Raw genomic sequence first — 11996 nt, forward strand, 5'->3', positions numbered from 1 at the left:
TGTTTCTCTCTCCTGCCTAACTGTTGGCTGCTCAGCTCTTTATTAGACCATTCAGGTGTTTTAGGCAGGCTAAACGCAGCTTCACAGAGTTAAACAAATGCCACAGAAAAGAATGCAACACATCTCTGCATCATTAAGCAGATATTCCACAGCAGAGATGAACGTTACACATCTTCAAATAATATTCCACAACAGGAAGCAGGCTGTTCATTCTCCCCGGGCCACAGCTTCCCAATGTCCTTAACACAGCCATGTACCATCTGCCCAAAGGAACCTCCAGCTGCCTCTTTCTTTCCCTTTTTTCAGAGACGTCCCAGCTGTACTTCATGAATGAACTGCTCACCACGCTAAGTAGCTAATGCATTAGGTTTGGTGGAGGATAAGGACTTGTAAAAACTCAACTTTGTTATAGGAGATGTCAGTTTGTAGTATGATTTATACAGCTGGAAGTGTCCCGGAATAGATTCTGAAAATGATGGATTTATACTATGCTACAGGAATATGTTGGTTTCTAGAACTCAGATTTTTTTCATTTGTTAATATTCTATGTAACAGTCCCCAACTACCACTCCAAAGGAGGCTAGAAATCGGAGCTACATGAAACAGAAAAGGTGAGAAAACACCAGTGAAATCATTAATACGCGTTTTTGGTTGGAATGGCTTTTTTTAAAAAAAAAATCCCTTTTGCCTGGCGATGGTGGTGCACGCCTTTAATCCCAGCACTCGGGAGGCAGAGGCAGGTGGATCTCTGTGAGTTCGAGACCAGCCTGGTCTACAGAGCTAGTCCCAGGACAGGCTCCAAAGCCACAGAGAAACCCTGTCTCGAAAAACCAAAAAAAAAAAAAATCCCTTTTCTGATGTTTATCCATCTGTGGAAGGAATGACGTGGTTTTCAAACATTTGGCTCATTGTGGAGAGGGTATTTTTTCCACACGGTAGAAACGGGAGTGCTTTTCAGAGGCCACACTAGGTTAAGAGAATCTCTGTTGTTAGCCGGCATGTGGTGCACACCTTTAACTGCAGCACTAGTAGGCAGAGGCAGCTGGAGCTCTGCGAATTTGAGGCCAGCCTGGCATACAGAGCAAGTTCTAGGCTAGTCAGGGCTACATAGTGAGGCCTCATCACAAAACAACTGAATAAGGAACCAACCACAGGCCACCACTGAAACTGTCACTGTTGTGTTAGGTCGGAGGAAGCAGGAGACTAGAGACACTGACTCAGCAAACTGGACTGACTGTTTCAGACATCAGTGGGCAGGCACAGTGGTAACGGAGTGTCTGCCAAAGGGGAAGGGATCCTCGGGGTTATATGGGAAGCTTGGGAAATACAACCCCTGGGGCTACATCCAGACCTGCAGTTTCTCCCTCCTGGAGCTGGTAGTCCAGGCGAGGACATTTTATCTTTAGAAACTGCTTTGCCCAGCTGTCATGATGTGAGTCGTAGTCAACGACTGAGTTTGGCAATGGCAATGACGGGTAAGGGACTGTGGAGTTTCAGCACAGGGCTTCGGTCAGGGTCTGGTAAAGTTTGTCCAGGGTTTATTTCACTAGCTATATGGAGACAAACTGCCACAGTTTTGCTTCTTAAGTGGTGGCGTATTTATCATTGCTGCTTCGTTTTTACTTTTTAGAGATTTATTTCATTTTGTGCGGAGTGTTTTCCCTGCATGTTCTATGCACACCTTGCACATGCCTGGTACCTGTAGCGGTCAGAAGAGGGCATAGGATCACCTGGAACTGGAGTTATGGATGGTTGTGAACTACCACGTGTGTTCTGGGAACTGAACCCTGGTTTTCAATGGCTGAGCATTTTCTCTAGCCCCAAGTAGGAAATTTGTGTTTAACAGAATTTTCCATTCAGACATGTTTGCAGGGCGACAAAATGGCTCAGCAGGTAAGAACACTTGCTGCACAAGCCTGGAAATCCAAACCCCACGCCTGCCGCCCCTGTGAAAGAGCCAGATGTGATGGTATGTGTCTATAGTTGCAACACTCCCATTCCAAGAAAGAAGTGTCTGTAAGCTTGTGGAGCAGCTAGCTAGCCTGTAGTATAGCGCATGGCAGGAACAAGAGCGACCCTGCCTCAAAACAAACTGAAACAGAGCTAACTCCTGCAAGCTGTCCTCTGGTCTCCACATACACCCCGTGGTGTACAAGTGTCCACTTATACATGTAATCATATATAAACACACATACAGAGCAGTAAAACACCATTTTAAAATGTTCCCTTATATTGCAGTAGAATAAAGTGGAAAAGACCAATTATTAGATAATGGTTTACTGATTCAGTCAGCGATGCACTTGTAGCGCCTATTGACCAAGCATGACCTCACTCACTTCCTGGAACAGAATGTCCTGGAGAAACAGCTGAAAGGTCATTGCCCTTCACATCCTGGTGACTGCCATATCTACTTCTATAAACTCTCACTTGCTAGCCCAGCTCACCTTATGGTTTGAGTACAAAATGAGAAGGCAAACTGGCCCAGGACGGAAGCCTTCCAGTAGCTATTCTGATTCTGGACCACCAGTGAGAGCTCTTCCATTCTCACTGATGCTGGAATGCCTATTCCAGAACGGTTCCGACAACAGCATCATTTCACATGATGACACGGGGGCCGTTTATGGAACAGCGTGTGCTGACGTTTAAGTATGAAGCAATATACTGCCGGTAATGATGAGTGCATTCATCAGTCCCTGAGCAAAACTGCCAGATAAACACAGAGATTGTACTTTCATCTTCAATAGATCAGAGGAGTGTTTCAAAAGCCGTTAGGGCAAATATTAACCGAAGCAGCACACACTTGTGGCTGACCAGACTTTCCTGCCGCTGAACAATATTGTCCTTCTCAGCATTGTCAATGATACGTGAGGAAAAGGAGATAAAAATCCAGAAGTTCAAGTTTAGAGTCAAAATAGTAAGGGATTGCCTACTCAGCCATATATGAGTGGCCATATCACCCCCTCCAAGGCTCAGGGAACATCAGAAGGGGCAGAAATAATGCAAGCACCGGAGGATGCCGTGGAATGTTGTAGAACGCTGTCTTCCAGGAATGACATGGATGCTGCCTTTTTATTTTTGGCTTTTTGAGACAGGGTTTCTCTGTGTAGCCCTGGCTGTCCTGGAACTTGCTTTGCAGACCAGGCTGGCTAGAACTCAGAGATCTGCCTGCCTCTGTTTCCTGAGTGCTGAGATTAAAGGCATATGCTGCCGCCACACACCAAAATCTGATCATGTAGGAGGGATGGGCTCACAAGGCTCCACCCCTAAGGAAGAATCTGTTAACTAGTCTGTTAACCTCTATTGAAGGTAGTTTTAACTGTTGCTGGTAGAGGAAAGACATTTTCTTTAGTGGTGTAGCCACTGTTAAGGTGTCAATGCTCCTGTATAAGCCCTTACCCAAGCTCAGACAATAAAAACCCTAACAAAACTCATTAGGTCATCCCCACCCAAAAAAGACAGGGAACTAGAAGAGGAACTAATTGGGAAGACAGATGGGTCAGAAGGAAAGGGTAGCTGTCTTCTTTATTCTATTGTCAACTTGACACATAGACACCTGGGAAGAGGAATCATCAGTTGAAGAATTTTTCATGAGATTGGCCTGTGATTTTGTTTTGATTGATGATTGGATGTACTATGCATGTACCTAGGGGTGGGGGGGGGACGGACACACGACGATGACGACGAAAACGACGACGATGACGACGACACTAGGTCGATTAAGAAAGCTAGCTGAGCAGAAGCCAGCGAGCCACCCACTCAGCAGATTCCTGAGTTTCTGCTTCAGTTCCTAAGCTAGTTTTCCTGGGATCGGACTGCAACTCAGAACCCTTTCTTTCACCAAAATGCCTTGGGAATGGTATTAATCACAACATTAGAAACTAGAAGGGTAGGGGAGTTGTTAGCATTCAAGCATTGTGCTGGCCCGCCCTTAGGATTCTCAACTGCAGCCACAAGAGCACTCCTTATGCACAGGTGCTGGTTAGTACTCAGGCACCGACACTGGCCGGCTCTAAGGTCCTGACAATATGTCACAAGCCACCGCCATTACCTAGAGCTGTCCCTGTGCAGAGGCCCGTATCATGTCTCCCTCTCTTCCACCGCTCCGGTCTCTACTGTTGCCCTCTCCCTTCCCTTCCCCAAGTCAACTTCCCACATGTGCTCTGTTGTCTGGTGTAACTTTTGTTCTCGCCACTGCACCACACCACAGAACAACACTAGCAGGCTCTCCTGGTGGGCCCCCTTCCACCTACAGGCAGTTTGAGACACACCGGGATCCAGCTCCCAGTCTACCCACTACAGGCTCACCTTTCACCTGACCTATCGCTGGGCCCTCCAACCAACACGGGCACAGTCGGTAAGTTTCCCTTCTCCTGGTCAGTGTAACCCCTTCCTTGGATCCATGGGAGTGACTGCTGAGCATCTGGCACCCCTCTGGTGTTCTTGGAGGTGGAGAAACCTCCAACCACAGTCTTCAAGGATACGGCTGACCCTCATCGCCCACACTCATCTCTGGCCACTCTCTTGAGCATGGTTTTTCACGTGTTGGCACCACCAAGTCCTGATACCAGGTAACCATGTCTCTCTCTTTCAGGCTTGGAGCCCTCCGGCCCTGCTCTTTGTGTGACAACACACCAGACAGCCTGTGCCCATTTAGTTTGATCCTCCCTGAATTCCCGGGATTCTAGGGATTCCAGGCTATTGGATCTTCTGTCTCTGCCTCACTCATGGGAACTGTGTCATTGTCAGGATCTCCAAGCTCCCCACTGGATGCGTCTCAGAAAACCTCAAACTTCTACACTCAGCACCCAACTTAAGAGCTTCCAAAATTGTATGCCTTTTCAGTCAAGTATGGACTACTCATTAGATAATCAATTAAAATGTCTGCCTACCGATAGCCTGGATCCCAATCTTATACTTTGTCAACTTTTGCCAGCAATTAGGCAGGTTGAAGGAGGTGTCTCATATCCAAGTATTTTCTTGCCTTAGTTCCAAAGGCAAGAATCCTCCATTTGTTCTTCCTGTCCCCCAACTCTGCTCCTTCTCTCTAAGAAATCTGAACTAGAGGAAACTTCCACTATTCAGGACCCTGCTAACAAGCCTCCATTCTACTGACCTCAACACACAACTGCTCATCTTCAGCTCCCTCAGCTGCTTCCTCCTCTCCAGTAACAGGCCATTCTAACTGACTGTAGTACCCACTTTCACTCCATTACTTGCTTCACTCCACTATGGAACCCCCTTCCTCTCTCTACCCAGCCCTGTAGATGGAAGCTTCTGTCTCATCTGGTTCCACAGCTGCTCAGTCCCAAAGAAACATACAGAAGCTTATATTAATTATAAACAGTTTGGCCTATTAGCTCAGGGTTATTATAAACTAGCTCTTACAACTTAAATTAACCCATAATTCTTGTCTATCTTTAGCCACATGGCTTGGTACCTTTTCTCAGTAGGGCATTTTCATCTTGCTTCCTCTGCATCTCGCTGGTGACTGACTCTACCTTTCCTTTTCCCAGAATTTTCTTAGTCAGATTGCTCAGCCTATACTTCCTGCCTGGCTACTGGCCAACTGGCGTTTTATTAAGTTAATATGAGTGACAAATCTTTACAGTGTACAAGAGCATTATCCCACAGTATTTCCCCTTTTTTCTTTTCAAAACAAGAACTTTGAATCTACTCTTCCTTGTTTAGCTTTTTTTAATGACCATTGTCCATAACAACTTGTAACCAATACTCCAAACAAAGAAAAACATCCATAATCCATTTTTGAGTAATGTGGGCATGGTTTTCTAGGCTACTTCCTGCTGACTGGGGCCACTGATAATCTTATGGAGACCCAAAGAAAGTTTAGGATTATGGTCAAGTCCTGACTGGACTATTCTGTGAGGCTGGATCATCTCAGTCAGCAGTCTTAAAACTGTTCTGGATGTAGAACTCATAGGAAACTGCAACAGAGCTGCTCTAAAACCAGTTGTAAGAGCTAGTTAATAATAATAATAAACCTGAGCTAACAGGCCAAACAGTTTATAATTAGTATAAACCTCTGTGTGTTTCTTTGGGACTGAGAAGCTGTGGGACTGGGTGGGACAGAAACTCCCATCTACAATACATGTTTGGATGGCAGAGAACAACTCTGGAAGCTAGTTTTCCCTCTGTGATATGGGTCCCAGGGATCAAACTCAAACTGAAAGGCTTGTCTGAAAGTGTTTTTACTCACTGAGTCATCTTTCTGGACTCTAAATTATCCTTTAATAAAGATGTAAACTATTAGCCAGCCATGGCAGTACATACCTTGAATCCCACCACTTGGGAGGCAGAGGCAGGTGGATCTCTGTGAGTTCAAGGTCAACCTGGTCTACAAAACAAGTTGCAGATCAGACAGTTCTACACAGAGAAACACTGTCTTGAAAAGCAAAACAACAAAAAGATATAAACTATTTTTCTTTGAAAAAAAAAAACACCTCCATTTGTCTATTTTAAAATGCAGCAAAAAAAAAAAATAAACAAAACCAAAAACAGCTCTGGTCGCATACACCTGCTATTCCAGAATTCAGGAGGTTGTGGCGGGAATCATGAGTTCCAGGCCAAAATAGGGAGATCCTGATTTAAACAAACAAATGATTAAGATGCAGTAGAAAGAAGTTGTTTCAGTCTCAAATTACTACATGTAAGTGCATAATTCTCACCTATGCAAGAAGAATACTGCACATCAAAGAAAAGTCTTCTCTAGATACTGATGAGAATTCTATGGGTGCGTGCCTGATCTCCAGTGCTGGGTAGGTCAAACTATAGTTTCAGGATCTGATAGTTCATTAGGTGGAACATGGGCCGTTCCCCTTAAGTTCCCACCTCCCAGGTTGGCCAGAGAATCTACATTCCTGGAATGTTCCAGAGCATCACTAGGTATGGATCCATCATCAGGTAAGAAAGCTCTTTCGAGGCTCAGCATACCCTGAACCTCATCAATTATCTTTATATCTCACATCTGCATCCCTTCTCTTCCCAGAGCGTACCTGACTGAGTTGCCTGGGTGAGAACAAACCTGCAACTGTAGTCCACCTACACTTCTCCTTGGGCATTTGGGCTTGCTGTTGGATTGGCCCTTCTCTCAATGCAGTGTTTACTCTGGGAATTCCCAGTCTTTACAAGTGGCTTCTGCCAAGGCTACTGCAACTGATTCAACCTGTGGATAATTTAACCCAACAGTGGAAAGAGTGTAAGACTTTGCTCAGATCCTAACAAAAATCTCTGAATTTGATGTTTGAAGATAACTACCTAACCATGTATGAGTATGACTGAATCTTATCTCCACTTGTGTACCACTGAAGTTTCGTTAGGATTATTAGTTTTACTGATGTTGTGCTGTTATTAGCTTTACTGATGTTGTGAAGTCTTCTATTTATCATATAAAGGGTGAATGTATTGAGCAGTAACAGAAAAAAAAGAAAAAAATGAAAACAAAAACTGGGAAAGACTACAAATAGATAATTACTTTAAATGGTAAAAGTTTACACCATTTAAGAACAACTCTAAGAATGCATTTTAAATACTAGTGTTTTATACAAAACATACAACATAACCGAGAACTTTGGAGCCAATGAATTAGTGTTAGGGCCAGTGAGATGGATCAGTGCATAAAGGCACTTGGCAGACAAGCCTGGCAACCTGATTTTAATTCCTGGAAACCATGTAAAGAACAAATGAGAGAACTGATTCCACAGACTTTTTCTCCAACCTCCGTATGTGTACTGTGGCTCACATGCTCTTTGCCACTATATACAACAAATACTAAATAAATTCAAAGAACTGACTTTTGATCTATGGAGTGTCTGCTACTTATTGAGGGACTTTTGACAGGAGTAACTAACTTTGGCCTTATCTTTCTCAATTTTAAAAATGTAATGCCAATTAGTTCTTATGAAATTGCAGTCAATGCCAGCACATGGGACCTATGTAGTATGTATGTAGCAGGCACAAGACAAAGTTCTGTTTCTTCCTTCTTTAGTAGGAGATAGTCCCTATCATGCAACCTGAGCCATGGGGTTGGCTTGCAAGGTTCTCCATTAAAAACTTTTTGTTGTTTTGGGGATTGAACCAATAACTTCACACACACATAGGCAAGTATTGGGGAAACAATAGCCCCAGGCTCAAAAGTTTGTTTTTGTTTCTTAAGTCCTGGCTGGCCTGAACTCACAGGGATCTATTTGTTTTTGTCTTTTCCAGTGTTGGCATTAAAAGTGTATGCAACCATATTTGGCCCTAAAAGTGTTTTTAAAAAACAGAGTTTGTTGCTGGGTAGTGGTGGCGCACACCTTTAATCCCAGTACTCGGGAATCAGAGGCAGGAGGATCTCTGAATTCAAGACCAGCCTGGTCTACAAGAGCTAGTTCCAGGATAGTTAGGACTGTTACACAGAGAAACCTTGTCTTGAAAAAAAAAAAAAACTAACAAAGCCAAAACAACAACAAAAAAAGTTTGTTGATAAAAGATCAATTTCATTCTGAATTTAAGGTTAACATAATTATGCAGATTATTTTGTCTCAAAGACAGGGTCTCACCATGCAGCTCAGATAGTATCTTGAAATTCAATGCTGTAGCCCAGGCTGGTCTATGTGTGACCCTTTTGTCTCACTCTCAAGAGCAGGTATTACAGGCATATACAACTACACTCAGCTTATTTTATCTTAAACATCACCATCATTCTCAAGGAATTCTTGAGAAATTTCATCCACAGTTAATCTTGATTATCAACTTGATTAAATTTAGAATCCCCATGGGATCAGAATCACCCCCTTTGGGCATATTTGTGGGGTATTTTTTTGTTTTCGAGACAAGGTTTCTCTGTAGTTTTAGAGCCTGTCCTGGAACTAGCTCTTGTAGACCAGGCTGGCCTCGAACTCACAGAGATCCGCCTGCCTCTGCCTCCCGAGTGCTGGGATTAAAGGCATGTGCCACCACCGCCCGGCTCTTTTTGGGCACATTTGTAAAGAATTACCTGGTTCAGGTTAATTGATATGAGAAAACCTATCTGAATGTGTTTGAATGGAACCATTCCCTAGGCTGGAGTCCTGAACTAAGTCAAAAGGAGAGAGCAGGCTGAGCACTAGTCTCCAATTCTCTGCTCTCTGACTATGAATGTGATATGATACCACCTCCCTGTCTTCCCTACCTGGTGCACCCTCAGACTGTGAGCCAGAATAAACCTTCTTCCCTTAAGATGGTCTTATCAGGTATTTAACTAAGACACAGGGTTTTCTCTTTTCTATCAATAAGTCAATAAAAACAAAACAGCAATGATTAAGAACGATCTTGAGGTCAAAGCCAAGGAATGTACAGTTTGAATGAAAGTGATTGCACCTTCAACTCCAGTTAAGTTCCATGCTACAATCTGGGCGCTGGTGGCGCATTCCTTTAATCCCAGCACTTGGGAGCCAGAAGCAGGTGGATCTCTGAGTTCCAGGCCAGCCAGGGCTACACAGAAAAAGTCTCAGAAAACAAACAAAAGAAGTAAAATGAGTCAGATGTTACTGGCACACATACATTTTTTTAAAAAATGGGGCTGGAGGGATGGTTACTGCCAGGATCCAACCCCCCTCCCCCATTTACAGACAGGCCAAACACCCATGCACATAAAATTAAAAAAAAATTAAAAATCCATGTTACACTTTCTACACCATGTAGAAATGATCCAGTTACTAAGGTGGCCAAGGGTGCAGGAATCAGAAAGGCTCTGGAATCAGACCTTAGTCTCAATGCTTGCTCTCCAACTAACCAAATGGATGGAACAGTGGTGTCTTCATGCCCCCTCATCCATAATACAGGAATAATATCTTATGGAATTAGGATAGATTTCCATCCTAGTTTTGTTTCGTAATAAATTACCCTGATAAAAAGTAACTTAGGGGAAAAAGAGTTGATCTTAGCTCACTCTCCAGGTTACACAGTCCATTACTGTGAGGTCACGGCAGGAACCTGAAACAGCTAGTAGCATTTGTAACCAGGACCAAAGAGAATGAATGTACACATGCCTCTTGTGCTCTGCTGGCTTTCCCTACACATATGCAGTCTAGGAACTAACCCCAGAGAATGATGCCATCCACAGTGGACAGACTTTGTCACCTCAATGAATGTGATCAAGACAAATTCCCAGCGACATGCTGCAGCCTAATCCAAATCCAGACAAATCCTTCATGACAATTTTAGACTGCCAAATTGATAATGAAATCTAACCACCACAATGTCAAATGTGAAACGTTAAAAGGTAGCTCAGCTCAACAAACTGAATTAAGAAAATTAGATGGAGCCAGATGTAGTGGACCACACCTTTAATCCCAGCACTCGGGAGGCAGAAGCACGCAGTTCTGTTAGTTTGGGGCCAGCCTGGTCTATATAGTGAGTTCCTCAGGAGCCAGATCATTCTTCTGGTCTGGTCTAGCTTCTTCCCTGACTTGACTTTCAAAAGAAGCTTGAAACAGTTGTGTATGGCTATAATGGCAGACTCCCATTAGACTAGTGCTTACTGGCCTACTAGTCTCTGACGGTCTTAATGCAGAACTTCTCTGGGGAAACTCACTCTATTCCCCTATTTCTAGTCAAAACCTTTCTTACTGCGCATGAAATGTGCACCAAAGAGAATTAGGTATCATGCCTTCTGCAAACTCAAAGGGCATGTGATTATCCCTCTCTGATACTCTTCTGGAGTCTGTATCATGAGAAAACAAATGTGTTAATTGCCAAGTGGTGTCTCTATCAGTTAATTGATGTGATAAAACACCATGACCAAGACAAGAGTTTATTTGGGGTTTACAGCTCCAGAGGGTTAAAATCCACAATGGCAGAGTGAAGGTAGCACGCGGCAGGCAGGAGCAGCAGCTGAGCTCACATCTTGATCTGCAAACAGGAAACAAGAGAGAGCTAATTCAAAATGGTATCAATCTTTTGAAACTTCAAAGTCCATTCCCAGTGCTATACCTCTTCAAGGAAGGTCACACCTCAAAACCCTCCAGAGATAGTCACCAACTATGGACCAAGTATTCAAATGCCTTCAACTTATGAGGGACATCTCATTGAAACCACCACATTCCACTCCCTGGAACACAGGCTTATGGCCATATCATAATGCAAAATGCATTTAGTCAAACCTCAAAGTCTCCATAGTCTTCCAGTCTCAATACACTTTAATAGTCCAAAGTTTCTGAGACTCAAAGCAATCTTTTTACTGGAACCTCCTGTAAAATCAAAAGCAAATTATATACTTCCAACATACAACGGCATAGAATATATATTACCATTCCAAAAATGAGGAATCAGAGCATAGTGAGGAAGCACTGCACCAAAACAAGGTCAAAACACAGCTAGACAAACCTCCAAATCCTGGAGTTCCATGTCTGATGTCAAAGGACTTATATGGCTTTGCTGCCTATAAGATGGATCTCTCTGCTCAGGGTGGGTTCCAATTTTTGTATGATGTTCTCCTTGGCAGATATCCCATGGCTCTGGCACCTCTAATGTCTTGTGGTCATCAGTGCAAACACAGACTTTACTTCTACATGAGCCCAGTGGCTCTCCTTAACTGTGGAGGAAGATTCCATAACCCATTTTCTTGTGTATCCTTCATGACTCTGAAGCCAGAACTGGATGGCTGATACTGTCAAGGTTCGGTTAGCAACTTGGCATGAATCCTGGTCCCTTGAGTCATATTTATAAAGAGTTTTTGTTAATTCCTTAGGTCTTCCTTTCACAAGTTGAAGTTCAGCTGAGTGGGGTCTCACCCTGCAGGCAGCCTTCTGTCCATTCAAATGCAGATTTGGCCACCTTTAACAGTTTTGATCTTCCAGCACAAGCCTCGACTGTAACATTAGCCTTGCCAGTATCCTCTTCCTCTCCAAACTCTACACTTTGTATTTCTTTCTGCCCTATTTGCTCTTCACTGTAGACCTGCAAAAATGATAATTCCTAATAACCATAAAACAGAGTTAGTATTAGGCTGTCTTGAAATC

The 11996-nt window shown here is 43.5% G+C and overlaps 1 long non-coding RNA gene across 1 annotated transcript; it reads left to right on the top strand.

The window, feature by feature from the left end:
• Nucleotides 1-869: 869 nt before the first annotated feature.
• Nucleotides 870-6393, top strand: LOC126497138 (uncharacterized). Its single transcript, XR_007590532.1, has 3 exons — nt 870-1475; nt 1873-1969; nt 4253-6393. It is a non-coding gene; the product is annotated as an uncharacterized lncRNA (long non-coding RNA).
• Nucleotides 6394-11996: the final 5603 nt, after the last annotated feature.

Source organism: Alexandromys fortis, unplaced genomic scaffold (genome assembly GCF_014885135.2).
Source record: "Alexandromys fortis isolate MF-2015 unplaced genomic scaffold, M_Fortis_MF-2015_v1.1 scaffold_25, whole genome shotgun sequence".
Taxonomy (NCBI): Eukaryota; Metazoa; Chordata; class Mammalia; order Rodentia; family Cricetidae; genus Alexandromys; species Alexandromys fortis.